This window comes from Euprymna scolopes, chromosome 23 (genome assembly GCF_053919585.1).
Source record: "Euprymna scolopes isolate OS-2025 chromosome 23, ASM5391958v1, whole genome shotgun sequence".
Lineage (NCBI taxonomy): Eukaryota > Metazoa > Mollusca > Cephalopoda > Sepiida > Sepiolidae > Euprymna > Euprymna scolopes.
In genome coordinates this window covers 31,916,234-31,939,333 of record NC_136504.1, presented here as the reverse complement: position 1 = coordinate 31,939,333, position 23,100 = coordinate 31,916,234, and the positions used below count along the sequence as shown (strand labels likewise).

The 23,100-nt window shown below is 32.7% G+C and overlaps 1 protein-coding gene across 1 annotated transcript in view; it reads left to right on the top strand.

The window, feature by feature from the left end:
• Positions 1-23,100, top strand: part of LOC145245819 (G-protein coupled receptor dmsr-1-like) — a 526,090-nt gene that overhangs the window by 384,544 nt on the left and 118,446 nt on the right. The window lies entirely within an intron of this gene.

Genomic DNA, 23,100 nt, shown 5'->3' with positions numbered 1-23,100 from the left:
GGTATCCGGTCGCAAAAACGTTCTACCTCCCCCCTCATAATAATAATGTAATTTATTAATTTAAATCTAGTTGCAATGCTGGCTACGTGGCTCGAACCTTGTTAAGCCTTGATAGTAGAGTCTAAAAGCTCGCACCTAGCATAATAAGGAATGAGACTTAGCAACCAACAGACGTGTTTATTCACACATCCGGGTCTTCTATAGCTGAACATTTGCTTAATAATTCGGTATGTGCCACGAACTTTAGAACTGATTTATTCACTATTCTGAGTCATGCTCCTTTGACATATCACCTGAAGATCTTGGAGACTATCACGTTCGCTTCAAGAATTTTTGTCTTTGCAAGCAGAGGGAATGTCTCGTATGTTTGAACGTGATCAAGCTCTTGCCGATATCATACGTATCGTTTTTTAGTCATATAGTGTATCCTGTGTTTTCTTTCTTTGTTTCTAATACATGATATCGCTTTAAAAATAAAAAAAACGTATCGTCCAGCTTTTTATTTTAAACATATCGATTATAATTTCACTCGATTTTATTTAAAAAAGGAAATCTCTAGATCTAGCTTACGAAAACTGAGGGCGAAACCGGTCAACTGCCCGCCTCCATTTATTTCCTTTCTCACACTTTAAATCATGAACATCCAAACGGGTCTTCCTGTCATGATTGCAATATATATATATATATATATATATATATATATATATATATATATATATATATATATATATATACATGTCTCTGGTTATAATTACTTCTTTTTCTTCAGAACAAGATAAACCTCAATGATTGCTTAAACAAACAACAGAGCATAAATAAATAAACAATACTAGTCTAAATTTCAGTTGCCAAAATGTTATTCGTCAATGGTCACTAAGATGAATAAATTCTTGGTCACTGGAATTTTGTCTAATTCTCTATCTTTCCTCCTTTTTCTTTCTCTCTAATTCCAAAATGAAGGGAGAAATGATATGAAACACGCAATGCTGAATATTCTATGACATTGAATTTATTAACATTTCTGCAGTTCAATCATTTAAAAATTTAAAATAGAAAGTTTAACTTCGTGAAACTTAAGTTTAAAACCGAAAATTATGTCGGTATATCATGCTTAAGCTTGAAACAACATCTATTAGATCAGTCAGGCTTCTACCAATAATAAAATTTATGTATGGTCTCGCATGCTTAAATTTGAAATTGAGTCTGTGTACCTTAATCTTAAATTATAAAAAGAAATTTCCTCCGCTGTACGCACACATATGAAATATAGTTTTGTCCGGGTCTCACACATTTTTTTTAATGGAAATCGCCTTAGACAAGGAACAGAGCCGCTTGATATAAGGATGTGACAAAATATCACTCTAATGTCAACAACACTGTGTATTGAATCCGACCCATGAAACAGTAATTTTCTCGTTTAATCAGAAACATAGCTCATGGAATGTGAGGACTAAAATACAAAATAACAGAGGTAAAAGTGACAACACTTCCGAAAATAAATGCAAAGGACAATCCGTGCTCTGTTGAAATATAATTTTAATGTCTCTACAAGATTTACGTTTTAAAACATAAAAGTTTGATTATATGTTGTGTATGCTTATCGAAATCGACCCAGACAATGCAAGAAGTCACTTGATGCAGGAAGCTAAAAATCCTACTTTAAATTCAGAACCTAGCCATTAATAAGTATTAAATGATTATATTTTAATCCGAAAAATAGAAATTTTTTGCCATGATTATAAACATCGCCCATGGAATATGAGGGCTAAAGGGTGCAATAATAAAACGAGGGTGACGAGTTTGACGAAAGTAAACGCATGGTTTGTTTTATACTTTTACATATCAAACTTCATTTTCTTAGTCGGCATCGTCAAAGTTCGATATAGCATTATAAACGGAATAATCACTTTAATTTGTCTGAAATCCATTAAGTTTAAAATAGCAGTTTCTTTGGTCTGTCACGCTTTGAAATAGATTTCTATCGTAACTTGCGCACATTGAACTGACACATAAAAATGTCTGTTCTTGAATGTTTTCTAAATAAAGTCTTCGTCGGTATTTAGAGAAATCTGTGACGGCGCATTTACTAAATCCTAAACTTGATTTCGCTTTACGTGAGAAAACAATCACAACGTGAAAGCCTGTGTACGCTTTCACTCCAATTAAATCAGCGCGTGAGGAAAGCGCACTTGACTAACTTCGTAAAACGCACAGCAAATATCGAAACAGAGGTTTTTTTCTCTTCGAATAGATTTTGTGTGAGAAAGTACAATTCGTTCGATTGGCTTTACAGAATTGTGGGCGTTTGTTTGATGCACAGCAAACACTATAAATTTTAAGATCGTATTGGTCCGCTGTACACTAAGTACATTTACACACACACACACACACACACACATATATATATATATATGTATATATATATATATTATATATATGTGTGTGTGTGAGAGTGTGTTTAAATATTCTTAGTATATATATATATATATATATATATATATATAGAGAGAGAGAGAGAGAGAGAGAGAGATATGTTGTTTTTTCAGAATTTAAAATTGGACCACGAAACTTATAAATATATATATATATATGTATATATATATATATATGTATATATATATACATATGTATATATATATATATATATATTATTATTAAGTAATGTGATTTATAATTTAAAAATTTAAAAAAAAAATTTTTTAATTTAAAAATCAAATTTTAATTAAATTAAAATCAGTTTCATAAGAAGGAACAACAACAAAGTCAATTATCTGTACGATCGTTTCGGAAATCCGTGCTTTTTATTTGTGGTATACATGAAGTCACGTAGAACAATTATACATAGTTTTTTTGGTAAGCACGGTCTCCTCAACAGCAAATTTAGGAGGATTTCTATTGCATTTAAAAAAAAAACAAAAATAAACCTAGCATTAAAAGTAAGGCAGATGAATCTGAAAAATTGAAATAAAAGGTTTTGATTTAAAATTTATAAGAAAATTAGTATAGGTTAGAGATAGAAATGAGTAGAAAAAAATATATATTTTTTTGAATTTACATAATAAATTTGATTTAAAAATATATAGAGATAGTTACCTTTTAGTTTTTCTTTTTTTGAAATCAGGAACTGTGTTTAAAGTAGTCATTTAGATGTTTGCTATAGCTTTTTATTTTGTTGAATGATGAATTTTAAAAGGGCGACGCTCGTGCAGTAAATTGTTTCCGTTAGCGTATTTTGATTTAAAGACGCTACAGTTAATATATAGAGAGAGAATATTTATTTTGCAAGTTTTTAAGGGGAGATAATTGTCATGTGTTATTGGCTTTATTTATTATTTGATTTACGGTTCTAAGGGCGGTAATTGGTCTAACTTAATTTATTAAAAAAAAATGTAATCTATTTTTACTAATGAGTAATTTTTAATGATTTAAGGTAGTTTATATTTATTAAATTTAAACCAACGTTTATGATTACATGTTAGAAGCTCGTGTCTTGAATTTACTAGTTTGGTTGTGCTTTTTATATCATCATATTTTAAAATTTTTAGGGTTTCTTTTGTATATAGTGTACAACATTTATCTCCTGGTTTATATGATTTGCAAGTCTCAATTATTTGCCATTTTAAGTTGAAAGAAATATTACTATTTTTTAGTTGCCAAATATAGTTGGATAGAGTAGTTTGGTTTGATAGAGAGTTATTTTTAAAAGAATGTTTGTGTGTTGAAATTCTATGTTTTATTGGGGCAGATGTGGAACCAATGTATATTAACTCTTGATTATTATGATTATTTTCCGTTAGGTCTATTGTTGGATTATAATGTGGTGGGTTGATTAGTAATTGATCGGTAGATTGATTTAAGTTGGTGTTATTATTTAATCTGGTAGTTGAGTTATGGCTGTTGATAGGTTCTTGTATATTTGCAGTTTTTGATATATATATATTGAGTGTGTTTAGGGGTCTTTGTTTCATTTAGGCAGATATTGTTAAAACAACAAAAAACTATTTAGTAATACAATTTTTTTTTATTTTTCCTATTATCTTTATTTATATATACATCGAACTTATGAATGTATGATCCAACCATTTTTTCTCGAAGTATCCGCGGTTTGAACTGTTCGTGTAATCGTCTTCACATCATCAGAATTGTGTGCTAGTCTTGTTAAGGAATTATGGGAAGATTTATTAAAATAGTAGTAAATATAGTGCGAGCGGTATATGCTTAAATGACTCGCATAACTCCTACCCTCTTCCCCCACAATCACTCGTCGCTGTCATAGATCCTGAAACAGGTACGCTCCCACCACTTTCCGTTAACAATCAACGTCCCGCAGCGCTATCAGCTGCCACAACGAACATAGTTCGCACCCCAACGATAGATAGTCAAATAGATAGAAAGATATATAGACGAGTAGAGAAGTAAATAGATTGAACCATCGAGAAGTTGATAAATTGATCGATAAACAAATAGATAGCTTTATTAAAAGTCGAGGCATCATCATGTCATATAATTACGAATATTCTATTGTTGGCTTGGTTTCTCCGATAAATTTCTAATCAAAATATCCTTCTATAAAGTCATCTGATACCAACGGGAGGTAGAGAGACATGGAATGATATTTAAATAGCTTGCAGGTCGCTTTGCATTGTCGGCTCATAAAATACGTTTAAATATAATATTTTGATTAATGAATATTTCGTATTTATTATTATATTATATTGGACCCAATATATATTAATGATTTAAAACGTTTATTTTTTTTAAAATACTCGTACTCAACCACAGAGAATAGAAACCAAAGTATTTAAGATTTACTTCTTCCTTGGCGTTAATGCTTGACTTATGAAGTCGTTTGCTGCAGAGATCAAAATAAAAACATGAATCAGTAGCTATTACGTTATGCATGCATATTGGTAATGGCGTCGTTTGACCTTCATCTGGCAAATTCCATTCTTTAATTTTCACATTTTGGTACCGATTTACCCCGGTTAAAACATAAATATACAGTTTTGCCTCATATATTAAGTTTTATGTCTATAGACCAAAAACTGACAGAGGAGTTTAGTAGGCACATATTTGAAGAAATAAATATAGGCATACATAAATATATACACAAATGTATTTTCTGTATAGTCACCCCGATTCTCAATGAATTTCTGCCATATATGAACAATGGTTGAACATTATTATCCGGAGTGCGTTTTTTCATACAAAGGTCGTTTCAAAAGTATGTGTCTGTGTGTATATATATATATATGTGTATATATATATATATATATATATATATATATATATATATATATATATATATATATATATATATATATATATATATATATATAATTATTTTAATATCTACTGACACTGGGTTTCAATCATTTCGGAATTTTTAGTGCAGGGCATTATAATTTCCTCTGTTGTATGATTCGAACCACGCAACGAATTCATCACCGTCCCTATTAACAAGAAATAGACAAAATGGCCACCCTTAATCGAAACGATATAAAGTGAAAGTAAATAGTGATACAGGCATAAACGTAATACAAGAACGATACACAATAATCGAACGATTAAAGTGTAGCGAAATATATATATATATATATATATATATATATATATATATATATATATATATATACTAGCAGGGGTGCCCGGCGTTGCTCGAGTGTTTGGAGGTGTATGCTGTGCAAAAAAAGCAAAAAAAACAAAAAAATGGTTAATTTTTTAAAAGTTAGACCTCTATTATGACCCGTTTAAATTTATAGTTTCGGGTACAAATCACTTTATTAAGTTATATCCAGGTTCAAGGAACCTATATCTAAAATTTAAAGTGTCTAGACCCAAAATTGTCGGAGGAGTTTGGTAGACTTCTTAAAAGTCAAATCCTTGAAATTTGACCCCTTAGCAGCCAAATTTCTGGCTGACACCCGTCACATCGATTTTGCCAAATCTCAGTACTCTGTATTTCAAATTTCGAGTCTATAGACTAAAAATTGACAGAGTTATTGCGTAGGGAAATGTACACAGACAGACAGACACACAGATAGACAGACAGACACGTTCACTTTTATAGATATAATAGATAAATAGATATATATATATATATATGTGTGTGGGTGTGTGTATGTGCGTGTGTGTGTGCGCGTGCGTGTGTGCGAGTGTGTGTATATAATATAATATAATATATATATATATATATATATATATATATATATATATATATATATATTCGCACGTGTCTGTGTAATGCTTGGGCATGTTTTTTTAACCAGCAAAAGTAATTAACAAGTTATTTTTATTTGTTGAGACTTGGTTCAAACAAAATATAACTTACCTTACCTGACACACCTTTTTAGGTGATGGGTATTGTAGAACGGGCAGAATTAAAAACCCTTGGCTTTTCCCTCCACTTGCGTATTAAGAACGTAACGTAACATCCGGTCGTAGCCAAAATATAATTCACTTCACGAGTGTGTAGTGTAATTCATATCTTGGCCGTAGCTGAATACGTGATGCTTCGCTAGGGATATCAAAGGTATTTTTATCGTGATGCCACACTGGATGGGTTGCCAACGACGGCTTGAGAGAGTCCCATCTTTTCCAACATGGTATTTTAGCTCGCGGTACATACAGCGACTCGCCTTTCCAAATGGTCACTCGTCTGGTACTGGCCAGGATCGACGTTGCTAAACTTCGGTGATCTGGCAAAACCGGTGTGTCAATGTGATTGTGGCGTACGTATTCTTTTATAACAGCACATGTGTATATGTACTTTAAACAATGAAAGTATATACAAATAGAGACAGAGAGAGAGTGAGAAAGAGAGAGAGGCAGAGCGAAAAGCAGAGGAAGAGAGAGGGCATGATAGAAAATTCAAAATGAAAGTGATAACTAGATATATATTTTTAGCTAGGAACTGGGCGGATACATTGCTACGTATATTTGAAGCTCGGAAAAGAAGTACATGAATGTATAGAGATAGACGGATGGTTATGAATTAACTAGTTAGTTGCAGACATAGAAACATGTACTATTTTTCAAATAGCACATCTAAACTATATTGATAGGCTAGCTGGCTGCCCGACGTTGTTCGGTCATACAATACGCTTAAACATATATTTTCATTTATACAAATTGCGTATGTATTAGAGAATCAATCCTCTATCGGTAATTATGTATTACAAGGGATAAATTGCCAATTTAATAGTGGACTAATCGCAAAAAAAAAAAGAATGATAATTTCGTTCATCAAATTTCGTCAGTGTTTGTTTGCAATTTCACGTCAGCTGATATATTGGCTGGACGATTAATGCCCTGGAAAAGTCACTTCAGATTACCGTTTAGTTTTAAAATATGTAAATAAAGAAATGATTTGTGGCGATTTTAAATAGTGACTATTCTTTTATCGTAAATTGAACTCATAAATAAGAAAAAATTAAAATAAAATGGTGATCTACACGCAGGTGTAAATAGAGGATCAGTAATCGAATGCCCTACCACTAAGTTATAACTTCACATTATAATAAATCTTTTTTTAAGAAAATATATCTGAGCGGTGGAAATAATGTTAACGACAAAGAAATCTTGATAGATATTATAGAATAATTTTAAAAGTCATCTAGGAAGGGTACTTAAAAGCCATTCCTCCTATTTTTATATTCTACTCGGAAGAATCAGATTAAATTGAACAATGCATTGTTCTGATGAGTTATCTTATGTATTCACGACCTGAATATTTCATCTCTCTGTTGCAGGTGTCAGGTAAATATTTACACACAAACATAGAAACATACATCTACTGTTTTATTTATATGGATATAAAAATCTTACATCCATCAGTCTTAAATCATTTTCCTCGGTCAATAAATTTTACCGGTATACATTAAGAGATAGACGTATCTTATCTTTCGGTAGACTGTACAAATAATGTTTACATAAATAATATCGTCTACAAGTTCAACCGTGCGAACGTACTAGTGAGTCTCATAAATGACTTACAGCTTCTTTTTTTTTTTTTTACTTATTTAAACTGTAGCTTGTTTGCTCCAAAAGCATTTTTTTAGGGGGGCTTCTCTCACTTTTTTGTGTTTTTCTTGTTAAATATTAGTGGATATTATCATTAAATGCCTACTACATTGTCATTTAATGCTACTTCACTTACTAAACGTGTAATCTAACAGATTAACTTTTACATTTACCGTATATTTACCGTATATTTACTGTATATTTTGGCGACGGTAAGATAAGACGAGGTACAAAATCGGAGCAATCTTTTATAAATTTATCATTCAAACACTACCTTGTTTGAATATATGATTAAGTGGCAGGTTTAGTCATTTAGGATTGCTTTAAAGCTTCACCGCTCACTCATGTTTCGACCAAATTTCAAACAACTATAAGAGTTTATGGATCACCTTATCAGCTATATTGTTTAAAAATATTTTCAACTTTCGTTCAGTAAAACAAAAGTTATAATGAATTCACTGGTGTTCAAGACTGTAAAAAACGTAAGGAGGTGAGCGACGTCTTTTTATGACTGGTTTCCATAGGAACTACGTCGCTTCAGCGACTACTATTGCTACCAATTAATCGCTTTCATGAAAAGAGAAGTAACAAATGAAACAGAGATAATGAAAGAATGACAGGGAAATGATTGGGAGTATTTTATTGAAAGCAGACATTGTTATTACATATCTGTATGTTTTTATTTAGAAGGGAAAAAGTATCAGATTGAAATTAAACAAGTACAAGTAATTTTACTGGAAGCCTGGAAAAATCATGGATTACACTAGAAAAATGCGAGGAATGAAAATATGGTTACGCTTAAACAGGTAAATCTAAAGGAATAGTTGTCAAAATTGGAAAAGAAAAGAACAAGATATTTTAGTAAAAAATATAATAAATTTATAACTTAAAATATTGCAGCATTATTTTTTTAAAATTCAATTTATAACATTATATAATTAATTCTTAATGCTGCAATATTTGAAGTTATATATTTATCACATTTTTCACTAGAATTGTCCTTTTCTTTTCAAGTTTTGACAACTAGTCATTTACTTTTCCATGTTTAAGCTTAACCATATTAATTTTCAAGCTCGCATTTTTCTATAGTAATCATATATAGGTTGTATTAGACGACTGTTTAATTAGTAAACCATATTTGTTTAGCCGAGGTTAAAGATTGTAATACACGGTATCTTATGGAATATTTGTTTTTAAAGATGATGTTTTAACGATCCTTAAGTCGTCTTATACGCAAAATATAATGTAATTACTAAGAGTAAATCTGGTAAGAGATTAGATCACTACAAATTTTAAGTAGGTCTTTTTATTTTTTCTTTGTTTCACAGAAGCTATAAGGGGTCAATATTCTAGGTCTATAGTCCGTAGTGTTTTTGTTTTATTTTAATTTAAAAAAAAATACTGATAGATTAACATTCATATTTAATCACTCTTTAGAATCTGGTAATATTTTAGGTCACTTCATTTTTAAATAGGTGTCTTTATTTTTCTTTATTTCACAGAAGCTATCCGAAGGAGGGCAATATATTAAGTCTACTGTTCGTAGCTATCTGATTTTTATAATAAAAAACAAACAAACAAACAATGTAATTTTATCTCAACGGGATGATGATTATTGAAGAAGAAGATTAACGATGCTCACTCAGAGCTGCTGGAAAGCAGAGGAAGACTTTTGATATGTGCATAGATTCCGCTTCTCTCCGGTGATTCTCATGAGCACAATCTCATCCTAGGAACATAAGCATCAACATCACTTGACTCTTTAGTATTGCTTAGAGATTTAAAACGATTTCATTGGATACGTATCGCATGATGGCTTAATTAATACTTTTGTGTCACGAATGTATTCGTCCGATAAAGTCAATGACATCTTTCACGCCTTCGTTCGCTAGTAACTAATGTATTCGTGTAGTGACGCGTCTATTTAAGTGAATCTCCCCTTAATCCCGCATGCATTCACCCGATAGAATAACTTACGCATGTGTTAGATAAAATTAACTTAAGAATCGTCCTTTATAGTCAATCACACGTCTACGTCTCACGCATTCGCGCGACACAGTAACTTACGCATAATTCGATAAAATAACTTTTGTTGATAAAAGAATCGCTCGCCTAATAGGTTCTGAAACTAAACCCCAACCTCTGTCCCATCGCCGAACCGTGGCATGCTTGTGCCTGTTTTACAAGGAGTTCAATAGCAAGTGCTTCGACAAACTCTAAGCACTAGTACCCTCTCGACGACAATACCCTCGAGAAACTCGACCAGCAGAAAAATCGCATCCCTACACTGTCGATATCTCAAGATGCCTTAAGGCTCAAATTGCTTTTTCCCTCGGACTGCTGCACATTGAAATTCCCTCCCGGCTCCCTGCTTCCCTGACTGTATTTATATGCAGAAATTTGAATGTAATGCGAGCAGACACCTCGCTGGTCAACTCCCTAAATAGTATCCACGAAAATCTGGTTCCAAATAGTAGCTCCTCACGACTAACTTACTCTGTGGTTGTTTAGGATTAAATGACAATAAAAAACTCAAGTATTTACTCCTCAAACATTCGTTTGATAGAGCAACTTGTGCATTCATTCGATAAAGTCATTCGTCTCTCAGGCTGTCTTTCGATTTATTCACTGGCGAATCCGTTTTATAAAGTCACTTTGCGCAGTCGTCCATTAAAGTCAATATAGCATTCCTACATCATACATTCGTCCGGTAGAATCACTTGACATTAACCCGGTAAAGTCATGTCAGCAGTAAAATTCAGTCAGGTATTCGTCCGTTAGTTATTCATAATCGTTTAATTTACTCTAGTGTTCATTCGATAGATTCACTTTCGGTTTAGTCTTCGTTCGATATAGTCTTGCTCTCTTTCGAAGATACACTCAGGTTCTCTTTCGGCTTTCTCGAACGATTGCATGGCTGGTTATATCAGACAATTGCGTGAACAACTTGATCGCGGACAAAACTATTAGATAAACATCTGTATTCATATTTCACAGATGAATGCATGATTTACAATTAGAAGAGAGTCTGTGGATATATTAAAACAAAGCGTCCACGCATTCGGTTGACAGCGTCAATCACGATATTGACAATTCGGCGCCGTCTGATACATTTACTGGAAATTTATTCTCAAGGCATATTTTAAAAACTAAATCGAATGATTAATATTAAAAGGTGATCTCTCATTTTCCCCTGTCAAATATGCATGGAAAAAACTCGTCTAGAACCACTGTAAATAAGTTCTCTTATTTTCTATGTATAGCTGAAGCCAATCGGTATTTCCAGTGTGTGTTCCCAACCATAACCGTTTTACAAAACTCAGTCGATTTAACTGCTTTGAAATCGACTACTACGTCCAATAATAAAAATATAATCTTGTTTTACCATTCTCTTACATAATTGAATTCTGCCTAGTTACAAATATCACTTCCAAGCTTAAAGGTGTTTTGTCTCACTCTGCACCTGATAAATCCTCAAGAGGTCTACAGGTTGATATAAGTCGTGACTTAGTGTAAAAATCGATTGTTTCACTAATAATGTTCTTATGTATTTGTCCTCCCGCGACGACAGAATTAGAAACAGGATCGGTTTTAATGTGATAAGAAAACTTACATCCCCCACCAAAAATATACTCTAAATTGGGACAAAAATAATTAAGAAAATGTTGTTCTATAACCAGAAACTGGACATATGAAGCGACGTATTGGAATACAAGCTTCAATTTCTTCCAGACCAAAACAAATGTCCGAAATAGCTTAACAATTCTAATAGTTCTATTAATCTTAATACCGAATGTGAGAAATTTCTAAACCACGGTAAAAAGTTAAAAATTAAAATAGCATTTTGCAGTACTATATAATGTCATATTTTAAAATAATCCAAGCCTTCTGACTGAGAAAAGTGTATTGGCTGCGATGATTTTTATTACTGTCTCACCAGTAGCGCTCTATGAATGAAATGTATAGCTTTGTCATAAGTAAAACATCAACTTTATGTCTAACTTGGCCCTCGTAGTATGGAAAGTAAGTTATAGACCTCTTTCAATCCTAAGGGAATGGGCACCAACTGTGACGGGGTATGTCGAACAATATGATTCCTGACTCGGCCCTGCTTGATTTCAATGGAAAGGATGAATCCAGGACGACAGAAAACAATGCCGATATAAGCGGAAAGTATACATCGCCTAATATTCTCAAATGGTCACCCATTTTAGTACTGACATGGGTCATCGTGGCTTAACTTCATTTAACTTACGGAAACCAGTGTTTTAACGTACTAATGTTGTAAGTAGCGACGTATATAACACAATGAAATGTGTATATTAATAGTGTATTAATATTGCACATGTCACGTGTTAAGAATAAGAGGTGTAAGTTGAAAAGGAGGTTTAAAAAGACGATGGCCAACGAGGCAGACAAGCGGATCATATAAGGAAAATGACAGTTGGAATCTTCATGGTATAATGTAAAGATATTTAAACAGATTATGTTTTCGTTTTTGTGTGCTTGTTTGTGCATGTGCGTGTGTATGGAGAGTGAGGGGGGAGGCAAATGTTATATGCTGACCTACGAGGAGTGTGCCCGGGCATGTGTATATGTTGATCTCCCTATAAATTCTTCGTCACGCACGGACATTGACATAACCACATTAAACAGAGATTAGAGATGTTTGAGAAAGGCAAAGAAAACATTTCCTCAGTCGCATGACAAACAAAAGATTGCGCTCTTCGTAAGAACGGATTATCCCGCCAGGAGAGGGACATTGAATGGCTACGTTTGTCTGTTTTATGGAAAATCAACCCATTTTCGGTTAGTTAAAACCTGAAATGCATTACTATAGGAATTAAGCATTTATTTATTGTTTGCGCATATTTTACAACATATTAACCCTTTTTGGATGGTTTAATATAAAAATAAACATGTATTTGAAACGATTAATTGGTATGTTGTTTACAGCATATCGACCCTTTTAAAAGATATTAAATATTGAAAAACAATACACATTGAGTACGATCCATTGTTTGTGCGCGGGTTTACTGCATATATATATATTTTCGGATTTATTAAATGCAAAGATGCAATATTTATGGTTAAAAGTGTTTTCCTGTGAATATTTGAAAAACATCTGTTAAATATGACGACCACGAACGATTGGGTAAAGCGAGCCGGCGGTATTCTTTAATTACGAACTAAAAGACATGCAAAGGAGACTGTGTGGAAATTGATAGAAGATTGAGTTCTCCAAAAACGACCTGGACAAAGTCTCTTATGGGCCACTTTAATTTGGCACGTTCCCAGTCTGGCTCGAGTATCAACTCGACAGCAATGGAAAGAGATGCCCTGAACAGGTTGCACTGGAAAACATTGTAACGAATGGCGTAAATTGAAGTAAACACGATTGCTTACAATTTTTTTTTCAATACAATTGGGATAATTCGTGTGTCCAAACTTTTTACAACCCTATTATTGTTAAGATGGCAACGAGAAAATTTAAACTAAAATACCGCTTGCATACGTCTCAGCAATATGGCTCATGTGAATCCTGTAAAAGCGCGACACTTCTTTTTCTCTCCCTGTCTCTCTCTATTTCTCTCTCTTTCTCTCTCTCTCTCTCTATATATATATATATATATCATATATATATATATATATATATATATATATGAATATATATATATGTGTGTGTGTGGGTGTGTGTGTACACGCACACATATATTTATACACGAAGTGCCTTAAATAAGATCCCAGAAATTTTGTACAGTAATTTAAAATTGTCGTAGGTTCTGTAAAATTCAGTATGTTATTGCTATATATATTATGAGATGACTGACCAATTTCAGATTTAAAGGAGAAGTCACAAAAGAAATGGGAATACACTTTAGTAAAGGATGATTGTCACAGCTGGTAAATTTCAAACCTGCAATCTGGACGTTAGGACACTTTAAAATAAAGATATGCTATACAATGGGATAAAATTTAGTTTTAAACTTGAAAAATATGCGACAGAAACGTATGAAATACTTCAGTCTGTGTTGGACTATCTTACATGAATCGAGCATCAGTTTTTGATTAGGATAAAAGATAAAGGAATCAGGCAGTCTGTGATGGATGATGAGAGGTATGGGAGGAGTAAGAAAGGCAGAGCACAATAGTTGATTAACGAAATAAGGAATTTCTTGGGTACGGACCATCGTGTGTTAATAAAGACAATAAATGCACAATTTGATGTGAGTGTAGGAACTCCAGACACAATTCTTAGCGAGAAACGGAAGATGCGGAAGATTTACACGAAGTTTATTCCATGAGTGCTCAGAGGAGATCAGTACACAAATTCATCTTTGTCACTGACTATTTGGCAAAGATGGGCATCAGGTCACTTCCTATATAGGCCAGTCCTTGCTTTCTGTGACTTTCGGCCATTCCGTAAGTTCAAGGAACACCTTAAAGGATATCTTTATGAGACAATATAGGAAATGAAAAAGACTATGACTACTTCCAGGAAAGCTTCAAAAAGTAATTGGAACAGTGTAACAAGTACATTGCAGTCGGATGAGATAACTTCGAATAGGACTAGAGTTTCATTAGTGTATTATCAATAAAAGAGACCATGAGAAAATAAAACCCGGAAAAGGATTATGTAAGGACTCTCGTATATATATATATATATATATATATATATATATATATATATATATATATATATATATATATATATATATATGTATATATATATATATACCTTTTAAACTATAACGTATATACTTTTAACGTGTGTATAAAATAAATATATTTTTAAATTGCCATTTCTATTTAAGCTCAATAAAAATGTATTGCACTTTCAGAGCATATATATCATTTGTAAACAAGTGCATTACAGGCAGAAGAGATTACTTCGAAAAGATCTAAGTGTCCATAATAAAAACGTATAGACACTCTTTGAATGAACCTCGTACATATATATATGTATATTTATACTATAATGTATATACTTTTACTACATATCTATAAAAGTGAAATGGTCTGTCTGTGTATGTATGTGTGTGTATGTGTGTATATTTCCCCTCCAAACTACTCTGTCAATTTTAAGTCTGCAGATTCGATATTTGACATAAGGGGTATTGAAATTGCGAAAAATCTTTTGAATTGATTTTAGGCCATGAATTTTGCTGTCAAGTTGCTTAAGTTCAACAAATTGATCATTGAAAGCTGTACCAATCGCCTTCACCAATTTTTGGTCTAAACACTTGAAACTAGGTGTAGATTACTTGGATATGGCTCAATATTTTTTTTATTTAATTTGAGCCCAAATCAATAAATGTAAAGGGGTAAAAATTGGGGTCTCTACCAAAGTACTAAGCCATTTTTGGGCTGAAATTTGGCTACCAAGAAGTCAAAGTTGAAAGAGTTGATCTTTGCAGACTCTACCAAAGTCCTCCGCAATTTTGGGGTTAAACATTTGAAATTTTAGATATAGGCAATCTGGCCATGAGTCAAAACTTTTAATATACATGCGCATATGCACATAAAGTAATGATCAGCATATATGGCCCTGGCAAAGCCGGGCTGAACTGCTAGTATATATACAACAAGTATATTTAATTGATATATGGTACATCTTATACGTGTTTCAATGAATAGTATATATATATATACATATACATATATATATATATATATATATATATATATATATTAATATATAGTAAATTATGAAAATATATATGCCAATTAAGCTATACAGAATATCCGCGTGTTATCTCCGTGGGAATTCGTCAGGCGAAATATATATGTATATATATTATTGTTATTATTATCAATATTTTTACTAATATTTTATATATTAACTGATTGATTGATTTTATGTCACTACTTCGCTAAATACTATTTATGCATGATTTCTACATTCTGCATAATTGAGTGTAATTAAAAAGTCCAGCACAATAATACTATATATATATATATATATATATATATATATATTGACCTCACAAAAGCTTTCGACTTTGTGAACAGACATGCCCGTAGTGTGTCCTCTTCAAGATTTGATGTCGTTCAGAAAAGTATCTTTTTAGATTTTTATCTTTAGACTTTTCATGATGATATGACGTCAGTTGTGGTCCGCAATGCAGGCTTGGAAACACCTCCCTTCAAAGTTGACACCGGCTTCAAGCAGGGGGGCATCATTGTCCCAACCCTATTTGCCATTTACATCTCCACCATTCTTCACCTCACTAGTTAGAACTTACCTGAGGGAATCACTCATGTACAGGATGGATGGCAGACTCTTTAACATCAGCAGGTTTAGGGCAAAAAGCAAGCTCCTTACATCGTTAATCATGGCGCATCAATACGCGGATGACAAGGCGCTGGTTACTCACTCAGAAGCGGACCACCAGAGCATACTGGATGCTTGTGGGAGAGCCTGTCGTCTCCTGGAACTTGACCAAAACATCCAAAATCCCCAGATCCCACACCAACCAGCTCCTGGCATAAACCTACAGCCGACAATATTATTTGTGGAAGGCAACACCTTAGAAAATGTTGATCAATTTTCCTATTTTTGTAGCCTTCTCTAAAAAAAAAAATCTATCATCGAGGCAGAGATTCACCACCGCATCGGATGCACCAGTGCAGGCTATGGAAGAGGGGGTTGGAGAATCTGGACATAAAGATCAGATTCAACCTGCTAGTCTATAAAGTAGTTGTTTGCCCACTCTTCTCTATGGGGTAAAAAACTAGACCATTTATAGCAGACATCTGAAGGCCCTGGAGCTGTATCACCAGTGTCGTTATTGCAAGATACTCCGGAAGCGTGCTGAAGGATTCCAACATACCTAGCATCACCACATCTTTCATACGACATCAGCTGCGATGGAGGGACAATGTTATGTGCATGCTTTATAACTGCTTTCCAAAGAAAGTGCTCTACGGTCACCTAAAATAAGGAAAGCTGTCGCAAGGAGGACAGAAGAATTGATACAAGGGCAACTTAAAGACCCACCTGAGACAGTGTCACTCCAGCCTCATCAGCTGGCAGGATGCTGCTCTCTAGCGGAGCATGTGGAGCAGGATGGTTCAAAAAGGCACGGCTCACTCAGAAAACGACCTCCACCAAGCCGCAGAAAAAAGGAGAAATCAGAGAAAGGAGAAATTTACTGCCAACACAGTTCCGCCCGTTTTTCCAGTATTCAGTCACTCCCACACACATATGACCCAACTGCAATAAAGTTCGCGGGCAAGGATAGACCTACACAGCCATTTGAAGATCCGCAAATGACAAGACCCCATCTCACGGACGGAAAAACAATATTGCTGATGATTATATATATATATATATATATATATATATATATATTTTAACCAAGTATATATATATTTTTTAACCAAGCAAGATCTGTGACTTACTTGTAGTTTCATTAAATACTTTTATATGCAAAATCCGATCCTGCATTTTGCCAATTCCTGCCCTCTGATGAGAAGGAGAGTACTTCTTCGAAACTCCGCGGATTAAGGTCTATCCACTTATCTTGTGTTTCCTTTTTTAAAATTAAATATGTTTTTAACTCTTTTTCAAGATGTCTTTTAACATGTTTTATTAATCATTTGTTCATATATATATATATATATATATATATATATATATATATATATATATATATATATATAACGGCTAAATACAGACCAAAAAGCATAATGAATTTAAAAAATAAAAAAACGAAAATAAAGGTTAGCTAACCATGTTTCGTTCCTCACTTATCAAAGCTAAATCAACGAAAATACGATTTAAAACAAACAAAAAGAAGTCATGAATATGGCGGGGCTAGGAAAAAAAAACAGAAATAAACTGGCGAAAAATTACATAGATACTAAATTAAGTCCTAGACGATTTCCATTTTGCTTGCAAAGAGAAGGTCTCAAAGACTTAATAAAAAGAGACTCTAAAATTTTCAAATGATAGAGAGAGTGCGACTTACTAAGGATCGTAGACATGTCAGCACTGAAATTCGTGGCACACGCATGGTTATTTATAATGTGCTCGCAAGTCGCAGAACCATACGTATTACTCAGAACATTGCATAACGAATCTTTGAAGGCACATGCTGTTTCAAACGAAAATCTCATCTTTGCGATGTTCGCCCAACATAGTGTGCACTGCAACTACATTTAAATAAATAAATAATAGAATTTTTATGGTGGGGGGACATCTTTGCGAATAGACGGAAACATAGGCATAGTTGTAAAAACAATACGCATAGATATAATATTTAAATTCATACAGATTTCATATTGGTTATTTTATAAACAGAAATACAGTAGATGTAAAATATAGCATTAAATTCCATTAAAAACAACAAAAGATTGAGGCAGGTGCGTTCGAATAATGTGTTTTTTCTTTCTAAACAGTTTGCTCCTTGTTAGTATAAAGAGCTGAGAACGAAAGAAAAACCTTAAGTCATTGAATCAATTCAGATAACAGTTAGGCGTGTTTGACACAGTCTTAAAAAAGTGTTTTATAACCTATCCATTCTTAACATTTAACGTAAACGATTCTTGCACCGCATTCGTGAAACAGTTAAAAACAGAAAAAATCGAATGCCGCCACCCTATTTAACAATTTTCTAATTCACCCCTTAGCAGCTATTTTTCCGATTGGAAACAAATTATAAAGTTTTCCACGTATCTGAATATTCTATATACATAATTTTACGTATATAAACCAATATTCCGTTCAGTATATAGGTAAAGAAGTGTTCTTACACGCACATTTTCACTTATATATATATATATATATATATATATATATATATATAAAGGAGCAAATAGTTAATAAAGCATGATAAAAAACACTTTGAAAAAGAGTTAAAAGACATATTTGATTTGAAAAGGAAAAGCTTAATAAAAGAATAGTCCTCAATCCGCGAAGTTTCGAAGAAATACTTTCCTTCTCATCAGTGAGTAGCAATTAGCATAATGCGGGATCGAATTTTGCATACAAAAGTATTTGATGAAACTACAAGTAAGTCAAAGATCTTAATTGATAACAAAAAGCGAGGTAGAGGGAATATGGTGAAGAAAAGGGTGATTTCACGAGAATGGATTTTATTTTATTTTATTATATATATATATATATATATATATGTGTGTGTGTGTGTGTGTGTATATACACACCTTCATATATGTATATATATACACACATTCACATATGTATGCATATATATATATATATATATATATATATATATATATATATATATGCACACATACGTATATAAGTTTGTAGATAAATATTCCATTGAGTATATTGGTTGAGAAGTGTCCTTACACGCACATTTTCACTTATATATATATATATATATATATGTGTGTGTGTGTGTGTGTGTGTGTGTGTGTGTGTGTGTGTGTGGGGGTGTGTGTGTGTGTGTGTGTGTGTATAACCCACATAATTTGAAATCATTCTTTCGTCTCTGTTCAAACATAATAAGATAGAAATTAAAAAAATACATAGCGTGCTTTTATTTGATCTCTCCTCATATCTGCCTTTCCTCTGTAAGCTTTTCATCGTGGTGGATCTCACTCAACTATTTGAAATGCAACGTAAAATTCTTCGTGGTGACTGGAAAAATTATTCAGATCTTCGGGCAGTCAATCGACCTCGACCTTTTTCGAAGCTCTTGATCTTTTCATACCTCGACATCGATCAATAAACACTGCATAAAATTGATCGATCTACTCTCTAATAAACATCTATTTTATGTCAATCTCTTTATATAAATTTATTTTTATTTACGTAGATCATACTAAGCTTATTCAAATGTACTCATCTCTTAATACAATTATAAGACCAGGTTCACGCGTTTAAGTGTGTTTCGGGCAGCTGCAGTGTTTAATATTACGTGTTGTCTTTAATATCAATTGAATATCCATTTTAAATCAAAATTTTAACATGTAATCTCACTACGAAATAATGAAGTGCCTTCAATAAGTTCCCAGACTGTTTTCGTATGAGCACGTTTATTGATCGTACCGACATGAAACTCTAGTTCCCTTCGAAGTAATCTCCTCCGGCTACAATGCATTTTTGTATCGTTCCAAAACTTCTAGAAAGCTCCTTGAAAGACTTCTTGTATGAGCAAGTCAATTTATCTCGTTATAAACTCTTTCAATTCCTCGATTTAGCTTAGGAATCACCTAAAGTCACATGCCGAAAGGTCTGGATAGTACGGAGATTGAGCAACTGTCTTGATGCCCATTGGAAAAATGTTCGGGCAAATTTTCCACATCTTTCGTTCCTTTCAAATAATTGTGTGTACAGTCCCAAAACTGACATCAAACTCTTCACTTATTTACTCTGTAATTATACGACGGTCCTTATCCATAAATTCTTCATCTGTCCAATCAACTCTGGGGTTTCTGCCTTACAAACTAACCCCACATCTCTTATTGTCCATCACAGACTCTCTGCCTTCTTGAATCGTTTATTCTACGCCAAAAGTGATGCTCGATTCATGCAAAATGATATAAAAGCAGTCTGAAACATTCTATATGTCTCTGTGGTATTTGTTTCTAAGTTAAAAACAGAATTTTATTGCATATCCTAATTCCAACGCGTCCTCATGTCCAGATCGCATATTTGAAATTTACCAGCTGTAACAGTGAAGCTTTGTTAGGGTGCATTCCAATCCTATGGAGCTGTTTCTTGGAACATTAAATCAAGAAAATTGATCAGTTATCTCATAAGATGTATAGAAATAACATGCTGAATTTTCAAGTGTCTATGAATATTTTTAACGGCTGTATAAAACATCTAGAAACTTATAGAGAGCACCTGGTAAATCTACCAGAATACATTTTACTTTCTACTTCCTGTAAATAATAAATATATTATAGGTGTGTGTTTCGCTTACGTGTAATTAGTGAAAATTCGGAAATTTAAATATTTATATATTTTTTTAATTCAAGTATTTGTAAAAAGAAAAATCATAAAAAAAGACAGGAAGATATTTTATATATTCCCCACTGCTTAATCTAACTATAATTGCCCGACATTGCTCGGATAGGGATATATTTTCAGGTAGAAGGCTTAAAAAATATAGTTATACTTACATTATTTTCCTACAAATACACCATTAGCATAAATAATCTTTCTAGACGGAAGACTCTGTAATTATTTTTTAAAAGTCTGTCTCTTAATAAAAATATTAGCAAATGCCTTTAAGTTCACAGCATTTAACGAATAAGTATATTACAAAATAATTTATTTGACACTATTCAGATAAATTCGTTTTTGAATAGTAGAGCTATTTTAAATGATAAAACTACCAATATAAAATACCATAACTATAAAAGAAACAATAAGTTTAAGCACGTTAGAAACAGGTAAAAGTTATACTCTGTTAGCTTAGAATGGGTGCTTGATGCCAAATATGTAACGTTACCCATCACGTTGTACCTTCTAGCGAGTAGAAAAGGACTTCAACTTGCTTTTTTTTTTCAGCTGAAACAACACATTTATTTCCTCATTCACCTGTGATGCGTAACTTCTCATTACGGCTGTAATGTTATCAAAGATTCTAACATGATCTTGAATGTCATTAACGTCTCGAACGTGATCGTCATTTCCCATAGGTTTGCATACACACGCCCGCGCTCTATTAAAACTTGATTGTCGAATAGTATTAAATGTATGCACATTTTTGCATTTAATACTAGTCCCTATTAATCTATATTTCTTCCTAATGCTACCTCGAAAAATTGCATAATATTAGTTCGTTTATGTTATCCTAACAAAGTGGCCGTACAAAATTTCAGTCAGATCGACTTAATAGTTCCAGGTAAAAGTGGAACACACAGATAGACTAAGAAAAATATTAATATTATCTTAATATTTATTTATTTAAATTAAATTATATCTTAATAGTTATTTATTTAAAAATGTACCGAAGGTCAGAAAAGAATTAGTACCATCTGTTTCAAGCCGAACATAGGGGGCAGTTAATCATAAATAATGCTAGGCTCTCATCAATAGAAAAAAATGATGACACTGTCTGGTTCCTCTTTTAAAGACTTTAACAACAGCACAACAATAATTCGTCTTTGTCTGACAACAAAAAAAGACACCAATGTGTTCATATGTGTGTATTAAATACTAATAATGCAAAAACGAATGTTAGTCGTCTAAACTGCGCACTTCATGGATTATTTAATTACACGTTCTCCTCTTTTGATGCAGTAAAAGATAAGGCGTCTAACTTGTTATTCCTAGTTCATTATTTAATTTCTGTATGCCATCTGTGCTGTGGTCATACTGACAATGAGCTATTTTGAACGGTATTGTTTCCATTGCAACTATCGCCCGTTATTCAGACGAGGTTCGTTATCGGACGTTGCAATCAAGTTGGACTCCGTATCAAAGCGAAACGATCCATCTTCAAACACAGATTTCGTGCTTAACAATCACTATGTCTTGATATCAAACGCGAGGGGGGGGGAAGAGCGGGAACAAACTTGGATTTTTACTATGCTTCGCCATTTCAATGTTTATTCTTATTTTTGTTTATTTCTTTATTCGCTGAATGTTTTATCTTTCGTTCCGCCCACGGATGTTAATAAACCTTTTGCTTTCGATAGGGCGGTGATCTTTTATCATAAAGTTTCGATCATGTTGTTAATAATGTCGAGGTTAGAAATAATAATAATAATAATAATAATAATAATAATAATAATAATAATAATAATAATATATTATTATTATTAATATTATATATAATTAATGATATTAATATTATAATTAATAATAATAATAAAAATAATGATAATACATATATTATTATTATTATTATTGTTATTATTATTATTATTAGTAGTAGTAGTAGTAGTAGTAGTAGTAGTAGTAGTAGTAGTAGTAGTAGTAGTAGTATCATTTCCAACCTCGGATGTATATATATTATTCGTTGAATGTTTTATCTTTCGTTCCGCCCACAGATGTTAATAAACCTTTTGCTTTCGATAGGGTGGTGATCTGTTATCGTGAAGTTTCGATCATGTTGTTAATAATTACGAGGTTGGAAATAATAATAA